This window comes from Molothrus ater, chromosome 2 (genome assembly GCF_012460135.2).
Source record: "Molothrus ater isolate BHLD 08-10-18 breed brown headed cowbird chromosome 2, BPBGC_Mater_1.1, whole genome shotgun sequence".
In the NCBI taxonomy this organism is placed as follows: domain Eukaryota; kingdom Metazoa; phylum Chordata; class Aves; order Passeriformes; family Icteridae; genus Molothrus; species Molothrus ater.
Window position 1 is genome coordinate 115,067,014 of NC_050479.2, and position 21,129 is coordinate 115,088,142.

The window sequence follows — 21,129 nt, forward strand, 5'->3', positions numbered from 1 at the left end:
GGTTAAATGTTAAATATGACTGTATTAAATATGACTTTGCAAGTGACTGACAATGTCATTTAGATAGCTAACTCAGGATGTATTTTATATATGTGATATAGATTTTTAGATAGGCCATATTTTACAGATATCCATTTAAACAGTGTATTCATGGAAATTCCATTCCATTCCAACACACTCAAGAATGTGCTTCTCTAGAAAATTGTATTTGATTATTTAAAACATTTTGCAAATTTGAGGGGGGGGGGGGAAAGAGTTGAAATTGTGCAGGACTCAAGGAATGGTTTCTGGCCCTGAAAAATCAAGCCCGGTGTTTAAGGTGAGGTGAAGAGACACAAAAAATCAAACACACATCCTGGAAGTGTTGGACAGAGCTTGGAGCAGCCTGGGATAGTGGAAGGTGTTCCTGCCCATCACAAGGGTGGAACTGGATGAGCTTTTAGGTCCCTTCCAACCCAAACCATTGCATGGTTTCATGAAATCCCTCAGAAGTCAGGAAGAACAAAAGAGATCTTCCTTCTGCTAAGTTTTCCCAGCAGCACACAGCCACCTTCAGTGAGGGATGCTTTGAGGACATAATCAAATTGTGGGACTGGAATTCTCACATCCAAATTCTGATATCCCAAATCCACACTACACACTTCATCCTGCCCCTTCCAAGTGTAAAGGAATTTTTAGCAGAGACAGATTGTTTCCTCCAGCCTTACACATTAAATCTGCCTCAAAATTAGCAGTTCTGCGGCCATCAGGAAGCCATTATCCAACCAGTGGCAAACTGGGAATTCCTTCCAAGGCCCCTCACTGTAGCTGGTGCACTCAGGGGTTCATCCCGGCTGGGATTGAGGTGTCAGCAGCCAGGGCAGCTCCTGGAGGCCCTGCCCCAGGAAGGACTTCCCAGAATGGCTGGGAAAGAGCTATAGGATAACTGCTCCAGCCTCCTGCCAGTGGTGTCAGCTCCACCAAACACTGTTATGTAGAATTTAAAAAAATTCTTATTTTAAGAGTTATGTAATACCAGCTTAGAGCCAATTGAGGAAAACATGAGGAAATTCCCAGCAACAAATCCACAGAAAGCAGGCAGCCAAACACAGACACAGGTTCAGTTCTTGCCTGTGCTGCTGTGGGCACAGCTTTGCTGGGATTCACAGGATTTGAACATCCCCTGTGCTTTTAGCCCTGAAGGGACACACGAGTGCCGGAGTCACCACCCCATTCCAAGGGCACTCATTTCACAACCAGTACAGGCAGACCCAGCAGCAGCTCAGCCCTGTGCTCACAGAGAATACAAATTATGGGCAAAATTGCCAAGACTGCCTGTGCTCTCCCTGGGGGACCACGGGGAGCCTGAAACTCCCCCAAAACAGAACTGTCAACTTCTATCTGTTCCTAAAGCTTTTCAGCTCAAACACCAGAGCTGGAGTGCAACTCTGCTAAGAAATGTAAAGAAATCATTTCGATTTGGCAAAGCAATTCTAAGTGCTCAGTTTGCAAAGCAGCTGTGACTCTTTTCATCCCACGATGCCATAAAAGAGAATTTCACAGCTCCATATCAAACCCAAATGTTGTTTTTATGTCAACCCCCACACGAAGGGCTCGTGTCATTACATTTCAGTCTTAAATGCTGAGCTCTGCCTTGGGTTTTGACAGTCTGGGTGCACTGCAGAGCCAGTGGAGAGAAGTTGGTACTTGTGTGTTGTGATTGATCCCTCTCCAAGATAGATGGCTAAAATAGGTCAGCTGAAAGGCAGGATGCCAAGGGCCTATTGCTCTTCAGTGACCGTAAATAGTGCCCCCACAATTAGCTCACACAGACATGTCAGGCACACACAGCCCAGCCCCACACGTGTTCATTCCCTCCAATTATCATCCAACTGCACTGGGCATTAATTCATGTCCAGCTGCAGCCTGCACTTCAAGGAACAGTAAAGAAAAAAAAAAAACAAAAACGGGGAGAAATATCAGAAATATCAACTTCATTATTTCCCCCCTCCTCCTGCAATGACCGCAGCTCTGCTGAGATGGCAGAAACCCCCACAGTGTGATATAAAAAATAAAGATATTTAAGAAAGGACATCAGAGCAAAGTGTGGCAAAACATCAGGGAGCACATGGGTCTGTCAGCATGTGAGAACTGCATTACAGCCTGGCTCCTTTCATTAATTAAAAGCAGTTTCAATATGATGAAGTTCTTAAATACTGATGAGAGCTGCCAGAACTGAAGTTCACTGCAATATCACACAGGCAAGGCTGAGAAAACAGCCTCAACACAGGCTAAAAAGCACAGAAAAGGTGATATCCCATCAGCCACAGCATCAGAGAGCTGGCTGGTTCCAGACTTGCAATAATAATGGATTTATCCTTTCTATAAAATGGTAATTATTACATCGAACTGGATGTGTTCATATTAAAACAAAAGACTTGACTTGCTGAACTGTAGGATATAAATTAACATTCACGTGGGGTTTTATCAGCTGAATCTCATTCACTTACAAACACTCTGACCCAAACCACTGAACATCACAGGTTTTGAAAGGAAAAGTCTTTTCAAAATTTCTCATCACACAACTTAGAGGGGAAACTGGGGAAAAAAAAAGAAAATCAAAAAACCCAACACCCATTATTCCTCTACAATGGCTTTTGTTCTCTTTCTGACTCTCCAGAGAGCACTAAATCACTTACTGTATTACAATCCCACTGAAAAACCTGTCTTTTTGTCAACTTCAAAAGGAAATCAAGGGTTTTTTTTAAAAAAAACAAATCTGGCATCAAACCCAAGATAATACGAAGTTAAGTAGCACAAAATTACAATTTCCAAGGATAGAAAAAAAGTCACTGTTTTTTCAGAAATCATTTCTTTACAGCAGAATTGCCATACTAAAAGTACAAAACTACTTCCCCTCTGTCCAAGCTTGAGAAGCTAAAAGCTGGAATTAGGGCTGAGAAGAGTTGAAGCTGTCAATAAACACAACGGACACACAACCAAATTAAAGCCTATTTTTAGAAGAAATCCTATACATTAACTCAAACCAATAAAATTATATACAGAGGGAATGGGACAAGAACACTGTTCTGATTTCAACATCCAAGTTTCATGTACAACTTTGAGAGTTTTTCCCAGAAACAAAACTTCAGTCCCAGTTCAGATCATTTTCAGGAGAGTTTTTTTGTTTCAAGAGATGATACTAAACATTTTGGGAATTTAGCTTTAATCATTCTACATTCTATGAAAATTCTCTCAAAAGCAAATATGTAAATGACAGTATTTTAGCTATTATTAGGACATTTGGTTGCCTTTGGGAGGTTGTTACTTGTTTAAAATAACATACAATGTAGAACAGACCCTGTGTAGAATTTTCATCTTCATTTATGTGACTGACTTTGGTCTCTTCACTAAAACATTTACAGGTCTCAGCCACACTCCACTTAAGAATTACCATTTCAGTTTCTTGGAGAAGACAGAGAACAAGCTGAACTACTCTGTATTTTTTATTTTAAAAGCAAACAGAAATTAAAAATGGAAACTCTGCCCAACACAATGCAGAGCAGAGTTGTGTGAAGCCACCAAGCTGAGTTTTCCCTGTTGTCCCATTTATTTCTGAAGTACTCCTGGTATTCTGTTCATGTTTGTCTTGCACAGAAACTCCTCGAATCTGTGCTGAAGCTCTGGGTAATAATTTTACACTTTAAATTCAGGTGTTCAAACTAAACCTCTCATTTAACCACCAGGCACCAAAACCAGTGCTAGGCTAAAAACCCTCAATTACAGGCACACTCGTGAAGCCATGTGGGTTTCACTGACTAATTCACACCAGTCTCATCTGAATCACCACTGCTAGAAACAATTTTGATATTTGCAAACATACATTTATGTTTTTATGCATTTTAAACTCCCTCACCCCACGCTTGTGACAAGAACCATCATCCTCAAACTAGGGGTGGAATGGGATTATCTTTAAGGTTCCTTGCAACTCAAACCACCCTATGGCTCTGTGGGATTAATTTTTCATTTCAAAACACCCATTCCTCCCTGAGCTGATGCCACCCAGCAGTTTATGAGGCTGATTTTGCCACCGAAATCCTTGGCAAAGGCTCCTCGAGCTGCCACCGCTGGGCCGGAAACAATAGAACTGATGTGGAAGGCAAGGAATTTCCTCACATGGGTGGAGGGAACAGCACAAAATTAGAGCTGACCCTCCCCTGTCTGGGCTGCAGCCTGAAAACAGAAAGATAAGGGGAAGAAATGAGCTGAACAAAAATCATTGTGTCTGTGGAGTGGTAACTTCTCTGTGGAGTCAATAGGATTGCATCCTGGTAATGTGAGTTGCTTTCCTGTTCAGCCCCCAAATCAAAAGGGAGATCTGTATCATAGATTCCACTCTCTATTTTATATTTATATTAAATAATTTTGTATGTGACTATAATTATATTAAAAATGAAAATTAAATTCCTTTACCACCCTACTCTCATTTGCATTAAACCCCCTGTTTTATCTATCCCTGATCTGCTTTGCTTTGAAAACCACTTGGAATCCATTAAGAACCAGGACTTGAGTTCTCACCCTTTATTTTCTGTAATATTACTCAAAACTTTTCCTTACTTGAAATTAAAAGCCCAACAATCTGAATTGCAGAACAAACATGCTGAGTGAAGCTTTTTGAGTGCTTGTGCTTGAAACTCCTGCCTCCAATCCACTAAACAAACAGAGCAATCTCATGGATGGCACAGTCTGAGAATTTTCAGCTGAATGATTGTGGTAAATGACACTCCACTGAGAGTTTTAATTTTTATGTGTCACAAAAGATAAAATGAATATTAAAAGGAAAGGTCGGGGTACAGACAATAGTAATTGGTCAACAGGTATTCTTAGAATTAAGAATTAGATTAGAATTAAGTTGGAATTAAGGCATCAACTTCAATCTTTTCTAGGGTGAGAAGAGAAGTCTCTGTATTTGAGCCCAAACAGAGCAACAAATCTCCTTTTATCTGACAGTGAAGGATAAAGCATTTTAAAAACTCATCTGAAACTCAGAACAAAGTCAAGAGCCCAGATCAGCTGGATTTGCCACACTCAGCAGTATTCAGAGCCGTGAAATGGAACAGCACTTCCCAAGGACAGGAGGAGAAGGAGGAAGGAAGGTCACAGAACCCATCCTTTCTGGGTAACAGCTCCATTCCACAATCATTTTCCTTTAAAAATGCTGATTCCTGGCATCAATTTCTCCTAATACACAAGAAAAACTTCTAATTTTTCCTTTTTTAACTCTTCCATCTCTGCAGCATTTGTCTCGGCTGAAATTCCTTCCTCTCCATCAAGATCCCCCCCAGTGTAGAAGTAAATCAGGGCTGTGTTTGTCAACAAAACACAACATTTATGTCTGAATTCCCAACAAAGCCCAGCTCAAAGCCCTAGCAGGGGCTTTGAACAACCTGCCTGGAGCTACTGGAGCTGCTCATTCCCAGACATCCTGCAGGAATAACTGCACCCTGTCAATGCCCATCAGGGATTTTAGGGCTGCAGCCTGACTTCCAAATGACAGGAAGCTGCTGCCCAGCCTGCCCTTTGCAGGCTCCCTCTTGGGGAAAAATCCTGGGTTTATGCTGAGCTGTGCAAGTAGAGAAAGCTGCTAAGGAAAGCTGAGGGCAAACCCCAACTCTCTTCCCTGGATCAAGAGTGAGTGCTGGACTTGCTCAGCCTGCAGAGAGAGCAACTAAATTTTAGTTCAGTAAAATCAGGACTTCAGTTTAACAGAAATTGCATCCAAAGCAATGCAGGGATAATCTAAGGTGGTAAAATTATCTGCACCTCAGGATAATCTTACACATCCAAAGACTGTATTGATAAGTCTGCCTTAGTGAGGTCCAGATGCAACTCACTCCTGAAGTATCACTACCTAGCTCTGCCTGGAAATATCTGAAATCCAGTGCCTGGAGCACTGCATCCAAATCCAGAGTCTTTAGCACAGGAAAGACATGGAGCTGCTTTAGCAGGCCCAGAGGATGCCAGCAGGTCTGAGTGAAGAAGGGTTTAAGAGACTCCACAAAAAGATCCTCTCTGGCTTCTGCTCCCTGTTGAACTTCCACAGAAAGCGATTTAAAGGAATTTTTATAACTGTGTCACTGTCCTGTTGCTGTCAGGCTAATTAATTTCTCTTGTTTCTTTCTGTTTTCCCCAAATCCACATCCTGCATGACCACATGCTATGCTGGAGTGCATTTGCTCAACAAGGGAGCACATGATACTCCAGCTGAAGAGCAGAGATACATGAAAACCTGGGAATAAAACCAGCAGACCAAGAGGTAGGAAGATAACATGATGACAGGAATAGAAAGTGCCTCTTTAACTCGACAAGGTTTGATGAAACTCAGAGTTCCCTCTTCTCCCACACCCTGCAGGAGCTCTCACCACGCAGACAGGGGAACAATGTACACTGGAAGACCACAAGAGCCCCAAGTTCCTTTCAGCTGGGTGCCCATGAACACACTCTGCACTTTCCCTTACCCCAGAGCTTTGTGTTTTCTGCTGTCAGGAGTTTGGGGCTTGTTTGCAAGTTCTTTGTTTGCTCTCATTAGTCACTTGAAGATTGTTCTGCACATCATTTTGTTCCTTTACAATCTCGCCAGGGTCATTGTTTTTACTGACAAAACCTTTGTTGTTGGGGAGCTGCAGCCTCCTCTGAGCACACAAAAATATGGAACAGCCACCAACAGATGCCTGTCACCCTCCCCCAGTGCTGGAAAAATGTCCCTTTAGAATAAGAATAAACAAAATTATTGGTAAGAACAAGATTTGCCTCCAACTATCTCATGGCAGTGCCCTGCAGTTGTCACATTTCAGGATGAGGGTCTGGTAGGTGAACACAGGCATGGAAGGAAATGCCCTTTATAATTCCTTTAATTGCCACAAGGCTGACAGCAGTGAGAGTTACCTGGTGAAAGCAGCACTAAATTAATACTCTAGGGTTAAAGGAGAACTCCACTGAAATCAGTGAGAACACCCTGACGTGAAACTGCCATAAGCATGGAAAAGCCTATCTTCAAATTCTACCATGCAAAGGCTTAAAAAACCCTGGAAGATAAAAACAGGTTCTAGGAATATCTAGGAATACATTCCCCAAAAGTATCTCCCAAGACATCTTGGACCTAGTTTGCTTTTTCTTGCACAGCCCTGGAATAAATCCCAGGGGAATTCCACTTTTGACAGGATGAATTTTTAATAAACTGCATCTTTGCTTCTGTACTTCCTCATTCTTGGAGGAAAAAAAAAAGTTCTGGCTCAAATCCAACATTTAGAAGACAACTTTGTGGCAGAGCTGTCACCGTGATGAAATCTTTGCATCTGGAGAGTACAGAGTGCTCTACACTGCTCATGCCAGTAATAATTGGCTTCCTTCATGTGGAAAAATGTGCATTTCAATCCTTCAGCACTTTGACACCATTTCTGCTCTTCAAGGATTCCTCTGCTGACCACAAGACCATCGTCATCATCACAAAATGTCTGAGGAACAGCAGAGGGGTGTGTGCTCTGTCTGGAAGTTTTAGTTCTTCTTACCCAAAAATAAATTATTTCGCTACTCAGATCAAGAAATATTTTGATATTTCAACATGATTTGGAAAGTAAGGTAAAGAAATGCACTTTGCTTGGGAACAAGCCAGAGCTGATTATTTTTACCTCCTACAAAACCAAATCTCACACAGAGAACCAGCCCTGGGAATTCTTCCTTACAGAATTCCAGATTTACCAGGAGGTCTCCATAGGAACTCTCATGCTACAGGAGAATCATCCCTGACTCAGACACAAGCTTGGATAAATCCAAATCTTTTCTATATTACAACAACACAAGTCTAAGGGAGAGAAACCTTAAACTGACACAGATGTGCACATGAAAATTTCACAACAAATGCACATGTGCATTTCACAACAAATCCCAATGCTTCTTAATAAATATTTTCCTTAAAATATTTTCATTAAGCTATTTTCTTAGTATGTTCTTAAAAAAAATTAAGAAACAAGCATCTTCTTAAAAATACTCCCCTGGAAGATAAAATGTATTAAAAAGGAGTAAAAAAAAAAAAAATCCAATATTGAACATAAACATTCCTCAGGAGCTTGTGTTTACTCTTTTGCACTCTTGCAAGTTTTTTAACCACCTATTTTGCTGGGTTTAGGTTTTAATTCAGCTGATTTAATCTCTGTATTACCATTTTCATTTACTTCTTCAGATAAATCTCTTCAACAAAACCTTTTCTGCCCCAGCACAGGCTGTTGTTCCCAACTGTTCCTTGGATTTATCACTTCCATCTGCTTTTTCTCTATGTGGGTTTCAAGTCACCTGCATTCAGTGAACAGGCCTTTCAAAAGCTGCTCACAGAGCAGGTTCAGGGATGGAAATGTCCCAGTATTAAAAATTCCAATAATTTAATATATTCCCAAGTCTTTCAGGTTCTTATCATGCCAAAGAGATTTCACCTGCAGCTTGATGTGGCCCTGCAAATGTAAAACTGCTCTCTCTCACATAGAACATGAGTGGTCTTGTCAGGATATTCAGAATATTCAGGCATTTTCCAACTCAAAATACAAATTCAATTAAATTTTTTGCTAATAAATGAGACAATTCAGCAATATGAAAAGGGCAGAGTGTATCTCACACAGGGAACCCCCCGTTCCTGAACAGGCACCCTACAAAAGGATCACTCTGCCAGTCACACTAAAATGCAAGAACCAAACCCAACAAAACTATTTCTAGGAATTTCTGTAATCTGCACAAATGTGCTCTTATAAGGAAAATGGCCCAGAGTCACAGCACTGTGATTATTTGCAGTAATTATGGAATCACAGAACAATGACAGCATTTATGTCCCACAATAAAGGAAAAAACATGATGGGGGTAATGCCAAAGGTATGGCAGCTGCAGTGCAGCAGGAAGATTAATCCTGGCTTCCCAAACCCCACTTGGGAATTCTGGGTGCCAATTATGCTTTATTACTTCTAGGAGTCCATTCTCAATTATCTCCAGGGGAATCACACTAACAATTTATGCCTGCACTCCTTGTAAGCACCAGTGGGTGAGGACAAAGATAATTTGAGCCTGAAGTCCATAATTAAAAATATTGTGGAAGGTTTTTCCTTTTGACGAACAGATTCCCCCCACCCCCCATCCCAAAGCCTGGCACAGAATCCCCACTCCAATCAGTATTCCTGAACAAGGATTGATGGAATCATCAGTTCTGCCATATTCTCCAAAAGCTGAGAGGATTTTCTAATCTTCTACTGTTTGACAGGACAGTGATGGGTAACAAAAATCAACCAAAAAATGAACAAAAATGGGATCTAGTTCTGTTAAATCTTTTAATTAAATCACTTCGGAAGTGTGGCCTGATTGGGAATACCTAAATATACTTTGGTCTCCTGACAGTATTTGTTGAACATAACTGCATTAAAGTTAAGCTCCTTTTCAAACTCATTTCAGCCCTGCAGGATTAATACTCAAACCTTTTTAAAAACTCCTTAATTTCACAGTGCCACTGCTCAGAGGCCCTCCTGACTCTGTGTGGGCAGAGCAGAGCAGGAGACTGAAATCCCACAGGAAGAGACATCCCAAGGATCTGGCAGGGCTGGGATTTCTTTGATACAAGGCTGTTTTCAGTGCTTAGCCTTTGCTATTAAATAAATTGAGCCTTTCAGCAAAGTTAATTCACTGAATGCTCCCATATCCCCTTTTAAATTAGAAATGGGGCTCCCAGGCCCAGCCAGAGAGAAGGGTCTGTGCTCAGTGGGAATGCTGAGACACAGAATCCAGGGATCTGGACCTGAAGTCACATATGAATATCATAAAAATACACTAAAATAATCCAGCTGAAGGAACTGAGACTGAATCCAACTGGATGAGCTGCCCAGTGAGAAGAGCAAAGCCTGACAGAAGTGGATCAGCTATCAAAAAATGTTGAATTAGTTTGGTACACACAGAGCCACAAACATCTGTGAACATTTTATGTAGGAAAAAAGGTATTTCTCAGATTTGCATCTTCTTTTTATGCATATTTTCTTGGAATTCTGTGTTTTTGAAAACACATCTTTTAGTAAATTGAATTCTCATCTGTTAAATTATTATATATACAATATATATAAATCTAGCATAGAAAACACTGTACAATTTTATTAATAGGAGCAGTTTTAAAATTTTGATTTCTAATACTCTTCAGCTTGAACTAGAAACCCCATTTTTAACTATCTCCATGTACCTGGTTTAAAACTCCAGTCAAAGAAGCTTATCCCCAAGAAAATTCAGGCACCTAAATCCCAGAATATTGTCATGATTCCTCCTAACAATTTTTTTTTTTCATTTTCATTTTGAATTATTTTCAGCTCCCCATGACTTTTATGTGAGATTAAAAGCCTTGAACCCAAGCACTGAAACTTTCCCAAAGTTTTAAAAATTCCATGAGGATTTTTAAGAAGGTCGTCATGGAAGCTGGAAGGTGCTGCTGGATGCCCTGGACAATGCTGGTGCCACGAGGAAAGTGCATGGAAAAGGTTCTTCCCATTATCCATGAGCAACACTGGGAATACCAGAGAGATGAATTCCTTTAATTAGCATTCCAATCCTACAAGCAATTACCTTAGGGCTTTGATAATTTGTAAAACATTATAAAATAATATCCTCCTTCAGCTGGATGACACCATTCCACAAGTCAGCCACCAGGAATGAGGGATTTAAGGAAGCCACTGGTAGGGAATTGTTTGCTTTCCTCCACACCAAGGGGGTCTAGCATGGCTGCAAAGCTTTTTAAGCAGAGATGACAACTTGAACAGATGGGAATTTTATTTTTGGGGATCAAACCTGCAGGTAGGGAGACAAACCACACTGGAGCATTCCCACTCCTCCTCCTCCTCTTTGCATGACTGAGCTTCTGGGCCAGCTTTACAACCCATTACCTCCTTAGCAATTTGTAAAAACTAAACAGGAATTTTCAGCTGCAGGAAGGGGTTCCAAGGCAAGGAAGTCTTCTAAAGACTGCAAAAAACAGAGCTCAAGCAGCTCTTGTCCACATAGGGAATGAGCAACTCCTCACCTCCAGCCACTCCAAAACACCTGCATGGACTCCAAACAGAGCAGACCTTTGGAAGCTGAAAGAATAAACCTCAAAATTTGTCAGCTGGGCCCTATGAAACTCTCAATGATCTGTGAAAACTCTTCCCAGGTTTGCCTCCCTCTTGGCAAGACAGCTGTAGATTAGAAACCATTTTACCATTTTCCCCATAACGTTTCTGGGATTTAATTAAACTTCAAATTCAGTGTGACATTTTCCATCTCACACTTATTGGCCTTGTGCTATTTTGGGCCTCATCTTCTTGTTATAATTCTTCTGCTGCTTTCATTAGTGAAGTCACTCAGAAATGTTTTGTCCTGCCACTGACGACAGAAGATGAGTCACAGAATCACAGGATGGGCTGGTGGGAAGAGACCTTAAAATCATCTCATCCCACCCCTGCCATGGCAGGGACAGCTTCCACTGTCCCAGGCTGCTCCAAGCCCTGTCCAGCCTGGCCTTGGACACTGCCAGGGATCCAGGGGCAGCCACAGCTGCTCTGGGAGCCTGTGCCAGGGGCTCACCATCCTCAGAGGGAACAATTCCTTCCCAATCTCCCATCCATCCCTGCCCTCTGGCAGTGGGAAGCCATTCCCTGTGTGCTGTCCCTCCATGCCTTGTCCCCAGTCCCTCTCCAGCTCTCCTGGAGCCCCTTTAGGCAATGGAGGGGGCTCTGAGATCTCCACATATTCAGTGGCTTTTACAGTTTAATATCTCATTTAACAGGACAATTATCACTTTAATATCTCATTTACCAAGACAAAACCTGTGCACACACATTCAATTTTAAGAATAATCCACGAGTGTTTCCCCTGGTTTCAGTGGAAACAAGTCCATTCCAGGTAACTCACTGAAACATTGGGTGGCTTTGAGGAGCAGCAGAAAAAAACCCAAAACACTGAGGAAAAAAGTAACTTTTCCCTGCTTCTTCAGTTCTCCCAGTGGAGTTGCTAAAAACAAAGCCCTGAGAAGGGTTTGTCTGGGACGCTTTTCTCCATGAATCCTAAAGCAGGAATGCTGCATGCCCCACCTGCCTCCCAAAAGGAGCAGCCCAGGTGCTTCCTGAGCTCCAAGGCTGCTCTCTGGCACAGGGAAGTATTTTGGGAACTGCTCTCATTAGTGTTACAGCATGGCTTTGAAACAAGATGGCAGCTTCATTTCCTGCTCACAATGAGAGGGTTTATGACAGATGACCAAAATATCTCGAAGCCCCATTCAAATCCTAAACAGTTTCTGCATAAAATCTTTAAATGAAGGGGGGGAAAATAAAAAGTATCTTAGGTTTTTTAGGTTTTCTGCTGCCTTCCTCAACCAGATTTCTCACAGATTCCTTTCAAGTAACTCCTTCCCAATCCTAATCCTTACACTGCTTTCCTGCTGCCTTCTTTCTAGCAGGGGTTTTGAATTTTTTTTTTTTTTTTTTGGCTTTCCAAGCATTTTCCTTGTTCTACATTCAGCTTAAATCCTTGATTTCATCCCTGATCATTCTACCTCTCTGCTCCTGCTCAGAGCCCTTGCAGGGCCTAAAGGGCTCCAGGAGAACTGGAGAGGGACTGGGGACAAGGGATGGAGGGACAGCACACAGGGAATGCCTTTCTTTCATAAGCATCTGTAAAATCACACTTCTCTTTTACAATCAACCCTTTTCTTAAGTTATTTCTGTGAAAACACCAAAGGAAACCTCACTGAAAAGTCAATCATATTATCAAGAAATAATTTATTTCACCATGAAAAATGGTCATTGTTTTAAGATAATTAAGTTGCCCTGAGTTCTGTATTAGACTTTGCCATGCTGCTCTGCCCAGCCATGGAGGAATAAACACCTGGATCCCTGAAGTAAATGGACTTCTTTGGGTCAAATGCTTTACCAAGGGATTAATTTGTGACTGAAACAGGAGGTGGGACAAACTGACTGTCACCAGGCCAATGTGACCATCACACTTTCTCATTTTCACAACAGAAACGGCTGTGACTCAGCCCCACTCCTGTGCCTCAAGGTCGTGTGGAAAGTCTGCGTGATGAGCAATGTCATTTTTCAGGGGGTGAGTGGTGGATTTGAAACTGAAAATCCACATTTTGTCTATGAAAAAATAAAGATACAATTGGAAATGTAAGAACTGGGGGGCAGAGGGCTGGGTTAGATGAAATATTGGCAAGGGATTGTTCCCTGTGAGGGTATTGAGGCCCTGGCACAGGTTTTCCAAAGAAGCTGTGGCTGCCCCTGGATCCGTGGAGTGCCCAAGGCCAGGCTGGACAATGGGCTTGGAGCAACCTGGGACAGTGGAAGGTGTCCCTGCCATGGCAGGAGGTGGAAACGGATTGTTTTTAAACCCAAACCATTCCATGATTCTATGACATACATACACCACAATTACTGTTGTAAATACCATCCGCTGTTAAAGCAAACAAACCTCCCTTGCTTGTGGTTTTACCAAAATTAACATCAAAAGTTGCATTTCCAGTGCAAATCCTCTTTTCACTTCCCTGCAAACATTAACTCACAGTCAGCTGGAATCCAAGTCAGCTCCCAACTGGAGTCAGCACATATTCCATGGACTGTGAACACCAAAAATTCTCTAAGACACTTCTTAGGTATCAGCTGGGAATGTGAGAGATGAGCATTTAAGAAAAACACAAGAGACCACAACTAATGATCTAAATCATTTATGTGGATGCAGAACTACACTACAACCTGGAATTCCTTTCCCCCAGGTTTGATGCACACTTCAACACAGAGACAGATGGAAAACAGTGTGGGATCAGGATCAGCTGCTGTGGAACCCACCATGAGCATCTTCTGGAACACTGGGATCATGTGCTGAGCATGATCCCTCCAGCCACCCCCCTCTGTGGGAATGACCATGAGGAGGCCAAGCACACTCATGAACTGCCGGGGAAGGAAAGTTCCTGTGCCCATCTGAGGCTGGAGATAATGCCATCCATGGCTGCCTTAACTGGGATTACAGAATATTTGTGGCTTGCAGCTGACAAGGAGAGGAAGTGAAACAATGGTTCTTTCACTTGCACAAGTCCCCTCTGCAGTTTTAAGGGAGTTTTACAGGATCTTAAAAGAATTGGTAGCACTGAAATAATAAAAGAGATTTATAGAAGAACATGGAAATCTCTGGTGACTTCAGAATTACTTTATCTTAATGCTATTTTTTCGTTGAGGGGCAAACTTTCCATTTTAAAAAACGAATCCCCTGGGTGCTTCTAAATCACTCCAGAAAGTTGGAAACAATACTGTGGACGTAAATTGATTTCTTACAGTGATAATATTGGTTCTGCTTGTTCCAGAGGCTACAGAAATATGTGCTGATGCAAATGGTACCCTTTTATTTCTACAGGACACAGCAGTGCTGGGACAACATTCCTGAGCCAATTGAAGACTTTCAGCTACTGTGTCAACTTATTTTTCAATTCAGACAGAGCCACCAGGGGAAAGAACCCTTTGCCACACACATCTTATTAATTTCAGGGCATAAAGCAAATTATTAACTGGAAGCCACCAAGTCCTCAATTTGGGGTCATTTTTATAAATACTGCCAGCTCCAGCTGAATCTCATTTGTGCAAGTCATGTTTGGAGCCTTCAGTTCCATTTGTTTTAAATGATCACTGAAAGTGCATGGGAAAAGTGATGGATGACTATGCTGCAAACAGAGAAGTCAACACAGCTTCACAAAAACTCCCAACCATTCCAACAAATAAAAACCAGGGCTCACCAGAACATGAAGTTCCAGCACTGCTGGAACTCATGCAGTTACTCCACTTAATTGCAGAAAAAAACCCCAAAACCAGAAAGCAGAAGGTTAAATCCCAAGGAGAACCTCCTTAGCAAAAAATGCTCTTTTAAGGAATGATAGAGTTTTATTATAATTATAAATTCAGGTTTAAAAGGGAGATATTGGTTCAACCTCTGCCCTCAGAGCAGGGTCAAGTACACCAGGGTGCTCATTCCTTGGAAGTCAGCCAGATCTCTTCCTCTATCAGAGTCCTTAAAAACAGGCAAGGGTGTGGAAAAAGCCACTTCACCTGTAATTTTATAAATCAACATCTCAAATTAACAAAGCTCTGCTGTAACTTGTGTTGTTATTGTCACCCACACCTGAGCAAAGGACTGTTGCAGGAAAATGATGTAACCAAGTTTTTATTCAAACCTGCCAAATCATCACAAGAACTCTGATCAAGAACAGGAGCCAAATTACACAACTCCACTTCCTCGTGTCAAGCAAACTGGAAAGTACAGAAAAAACCAGAAAAGCAGCCTGATAATTACAACAGGATAAAAGAAACCACTGAAACCACAAAGACAAAGCACCAGCTTTTGACACTGTTCTCCCTCAAACACCAAAGCCCACACGAGCAATGACATGAAATATTTCCTTTTAAAAGAGCTTAGTTTAGAAATACCTGCTGCTACTCCTTGCTACCTTCTCCAGAATTTTTCTGTGCTCATAAAAAATGCAGCACCACCTGTAAGCTGTTCCTCAGCCTCAGCACAGGGTGCCCAGAGAAGCTGTGGCTGCCCCTGCATCCCTGGAATTGCTCCAGGCCAGGTTGGAGCAGCCTGGGATAGTGGAAGGTGTTGGAACTGGATGGTCTCTAAGGTCCCTTCCAATCCAAACCACTCTATGATTTTGCAATGGAAGTTTTTGTTCCCTCTTTTTTTCTCTATTTAAATAATCTCAGAACTGTTTAAAGTGTCCAGCACACCTGCTTTTCTTTTTTCATGTCAACATTTCCTCATAGCAAGTTGCTGTGTAAAGTCATTCCTTGAGGTGGTTCATGACGGGAACTTATAGAATTATGAGCACAGCATTAAAAATGATAAAGTTTCTAAAAGGATGAATAACAAAACAGTCCTGATTTGACTTCAAAATCATCTTAGATTTCCTTCTGACCTCAGTTTAAAGTAAAAACCTAAGCACCAGGCAGACAACTTATTTTTAAAAGGGTTTGTGGACTGTACTTTCACATTCAGGTGATGGCAACTCTTCCTAAGCAGCTTGTCAGGAAACTGGCAAAGAATAAAACATTACCAGGCTTTATTTAGTCAGTGCTTTGAGGGGTTTTAATTTCACTGCAGAGATTGAAATGGACATAAAGGACAGATAAAAAGCAAGGCAAAAGGATTCAAATCTTTTCTGAAGAGAGACCTAGAATGGCTTTGCTCCTTATTAAGTGCTGTAATTGGAAAACTAGGAAGGCACAGTAGGAACAATTCTTCATCCTACTGAAAAAGCTGGAAGCAATTTGTATTTTCTTTCCAAGCATCACTGTTTAGTCTGTGATAGCTTTCACAGTTACAAACACAGCAGAGCAAGCAATTTTTTCTTCTCTACAAAAAAATGTTGCAAAATAAAGTAACATACTCTGAACCACTGAAAACAAGCAGGAGCTGTGTGCACCAGGAACCCTGGTATGAAAAACCCCTTTTGCTGCCTGTCACAGAAAAGCAAACAAGGCCATAAGGTGGATTTGTGATTCATTTGTCACAGGACAGCACCACAGCAGCATTCCAGAGCCAGACACAAGAACAAACCCAGCAGCAGCTTCCTCTTGGGAGCAGCCCAAGGTGCCTCAGCCCAGCACACATCACTCTTTCCCAACAGGCTGGAAATCCCTCCTGCAGGCACAAACCCACACTGAGGCTGCAAAATATCTCCACCCCTCCTTTCTCCAACACCAACACAGCCTTTTATTGGATTTTATTGTTCCAAAGCACTGAAGATCCATTCTCCAGGCTGGCTGTGCAGGAACTCCACCTGTCTCTGCTCAGCTCAGCTCACACAGGATGCCAGGACCAACCCTTGATGTCCACATCCAACAATAAACACTCCATGATTCTATTTTATGCCAAGTAAGACACCTTTTAGCCTACTGAAATAAAAGGTAATTTAATATAATTTAAATTACCTTTTAGATGGGAAGAGGCAGCCCCATCAGCTGAGCTTTTCATTCACTATTTATCAATGCAGCCATGTCAGAGCTGAGAGGAAAATCTCATGTTTGCCAGGGCAGTGAGCACTGTCTGCACATGCTGATGGTGCACAGGGATGGTTTGAGAGTGCAGTGCCACAGCTCCAACCCAAAGGCAGCAGCTGGATGCACATCATGGCCAGTGTAGGAAATGGAAAGATAAAAACTTCCACAGACACTGAAAGGTTTCATTTGCAGCCTTGCAAGAAGCTTGGATAGATGTAAAAATAAAAGTACACAGACATTAAGCAGACAAATTATAAACATATGTTTCTATAGCTGTAAGTAAGAATTTACCTTAGTTAAATAAGAGACTGTATTGAGTAAGATGGTGAAGGGTTTTGTAATGTAGTCATGTAATTACTACACTAAAGTAATTACTAAATTGGTAAAGTATTTTATAATTACTAATATTTAGTAAGTATTTACTTACTGAAGTAAGTAATGTATAGAGTAAGCTAAGAGTTTAAATGTTGTAAGAGAATCATATGTAGTAGCCCATTGGATAAAAGTATCCACAGTGCAGCACAATTAAGTAAAGGTGATAGGTAAGAAAAACAAAATCAACTTTGTGGCAATTTTCTATTGGATTTGAATGTTATATATTGCCTTGTAATGAAGAAACCTGTCCCTACTTTAAGCTATGGCTGACTGCTTACTCTTTAAAATCTCACAGTCTTTGAGGCTGATGTTTATTTTTTAAATAATAAATCAATGAGTAATAAATCATTTTTAGCCCAACTGTGGTCCCTTCAATCCTTTCAATTAACACAGTGATAATAATTGGTATCTCCAAGATAACAGGCCAGGGACTGGATGTGCTCCAGCCAAGCCAGCCCTGGCTTCCAGTGAGCCAGAGGGAACAGAATCCACACAGCTCCATCCTAATTCTGGAAACAAGAACCCAAAACCCATGGAGAAACTGTTTATGGTGGATGCAAACAGAAACAGCCTCTGACACATTTGTAAATGTTATATACACTAATACAGCCAAGTATCAGCTGAACAGTTTTCATGTGTTTGTTTCTAGCTCTAAAGATTTTATCATTTTTGGGTAACAACTAAGAAAAACCAGGCACTGACTCCAAAATCTGAAGAGTTTGAGGAGATACTTGATGTGATCTAGAAATGTGGAGAGCCCTGAGCAGTTCAAAGATCAGCTCAAGGGCAGCTAAATGGGGAAACATTCACAGACAGCACGTGGCACTACAGGAATACCTAAGGGCTTACTAATATTGAGATAAAAAGCACATTTTCTGAATATTAATCACAACACAGTAGCAAAGATGTTTAGTTTAGACACTACAACTGCTTATAGCATGTAAAATATACTGGGTCACACCACCACTCAACCTACTGAAACAAAAACCGTGCTGGAAGGGTGAAACTCCCTCCCAAAATCCTCCCCTCCCAGGGATGTCACCTAGAGATTAATAACATTGCACAGGTGTCTCCATTCCTTTATCCTTCACTCCATTTTCCAGTTCCAGCATCTCTTTCAAAAATGGTAATGGCTATTCAGAGTTCTTTATTCTGTAGGCAGCAATTTTTTTCCCCAAGTTACTGCATTTCTCTTCTAAACATTCATTTCATGTGTTTTTTTCTGCCTGGTGAACCAAAATTGGCAAGATCTTGCTCCATTTCTCAGCCATTGTACATTTGCTTACACGGAATGATTTTTCACCTTCAACTGGTCACCTCTCTCTCCAGCTCCTTCTCCATTTGTGTTAAATCATTCTGCTAAATAAAATAATCATTTTTTTCTGTACTTTATACAGTGTAGTTCCCTCAAGAATTTCAGAAGGAGAAACAAGGACTCTGCCAGCAAATCCCACTCCAGATTACAAGCTGCTGTTCCTATTGTATTTATTTATGTATTTAAGCAGTTTCATCCTTCAATTTACATTAGAGCTTCTGGATGAACGAATTGGATGCATTATCCTTGATTTTCCTGAAGATTTTCCCTCTCTCTCCCCTAAAATCTCCAGTAGCCACTCCAATTTTGGGACCTCAGCCTTGTTGCAGAGAATGACCCCATTCCCAGGACACCTGGGTGTGTTCCCAGGGAGTTTTGCTCATGGCCAACAGTGCAAGAGAGCTGAATTTACAGCTCTTCATTAAAAACACACTTTTGTTTATCAGACAAAGAGATTCAACTGCTATAAATATCTGAGAGATGCAGAAAAATAAACCCTGAGTGTTGTCCTTTCCTTCCACAGTAATTTTGGCTGGATGAAAGCACTTAAGCTTTCAGTAAACCACAATTATTTATATCAAAGAATAAGTTGTAAGGCTTTTTCTGTATGAAAAATAAAAAGGTTCAGCTTGAGAAAGGCTGGAAAAAAATTACCAAGGCTATTTGCTCATTTTTAAAAATGATTTCAAGCACCCTTTTTGTTTTTTTTTGTGAACCTATTCAATTCCCTTCTGGAATTGCTCCCAAGTAAGAGCATTAAGTGATGACAGCCAACCATGCATGTAAGTATGGAATTATCTTATGTAAGCATCAATTAATAATTTTATCTGCACCAGCACATGGAAATTCTTTACAAGCATTTCCATGTAGCAAACATTTAGTCAGCACAAATATTCACATTTTACTAACAGAAAAGCACACACAGAGGGAAAAGCAGGAGAATTCCTTTGGTGCTTTAATTTTTTACCTCACTTACCTGCTTTTCATATCAATATTTCCCCCCCCAAAATGCAAAGGTATGCTGATAATATAGGGATTTGTTATAATTCTATGCCATTTCTCCAATGAAGCAATTCAAAATGCAAATGACAGACTTCTAAGTCACCCTGCATAGAAATAATTTGTAAAGAGCAATTTCAAGTAAAGTTTGAAAATGTCAACATGTGAAATGCAAGCAGATAAAGTGTGAAGGAGATGATTTTACAATTTATCTGTAACTCTCAAATTCAAAGACACAGGAATAGTGTACATTTAATTAATTCTAGGGTGATATTTAAGAAAAAACAACAGTGAGCAATCAGATTTGAACTTTTTGAAGCGTGTCATTTCCTCTGAGTTCAAGGAGCTACTCCTGCCTTGACCTGGCAAAGTGCCACAGGTGGGAACAAGAATGTTTACTGCTGTTCCCAAAAACCCATAGTTTGGAAACCAAGATATTTAATAACTCTAGCTCATTAATCACACCATAAAGAAGTGTTCTGATCAGACACAAAACAAAAAGGATTATGGGATATGGTACTAAAGAAGTAAAAAAATCTCCAGTTTCCTTACAAGAGGAAAATATAGGGCTTAGTTTGACAAACCCGACTCCTTTATCCAAGAAAGTTTTTCAATCAGGTTTTTTTTTGGTCCTTTATCCAACTGAGTTTTTGAGTTCAGAAAGGCAGTGAATTAAAAAATTAGGTGATTGCTCAGTTTTGGGGTCTGAAAGCTGGTTCCAAATTTTTCAGACACCACTGGAGGCTCTACCTTCCCTCTCACTCGTGGCAGCTCAGTGGAAGAGCCAATCCAGGACTTTGGACTTTCCTGATTTACCCAGTTCCCAGTTGTGATAATTCACTTGTGGGGAATTTTGGAAGGAATTCCAGACAGGACCTCTGAGTTGTTTTTGATGATGGGGTTTATTTTCTTATCTTCTACATAGGCAGGAAATGTGAGTTCAGCTCACATCTCCACTACATGGCTCAGAAGGTCACAAGACCCTCAGTTACAAGACTTTTTAAGGAGTTATTGATTAATAAAACACTGCCAACAAGGATATTTATGTGTTTGACTCAATCCTTAAATATTTTATCTTATGGACCCATGCTGCACTGCAAACTTTATTAGCTAATCATGTTACGACACAGAAACCTACAGTGCTGCATTCTAAACTCCTTGTTTACCTCTTTTATTTTTTCTATATCTTAAACTACTTTTATTTTTTCTATATCTTAAATTCTAAAACTTTAAACTTTCCTTTACTTAGCTCAACATGTCTCTGCTTTAAACTACAAATCCACATTCTCTCTAAGCTTGGAAGCCTTTCCCAAGGTCTCAGATCAAACCCTGTGTTTAATTCTTGGCTTACAGGCCCAAAGTTTTGAG

The 21,129-nt window shown here is 40.9% G+C and overlaps 1 protein-coding gene across 2 annotated transcripts in view; it reads right to left on the bottom strand.

The window, feature by feature from the left end:
* Positions 1–21,129, bottom strand: part of FCHSD2 (FCH and double SH3 domains 2) — a 120,596-nt gene that overhangs the window by 32,819 nt on the left and 66,648 nt on the right. The gene's annotated exons all lie outside the window — the stretch shown is intronic.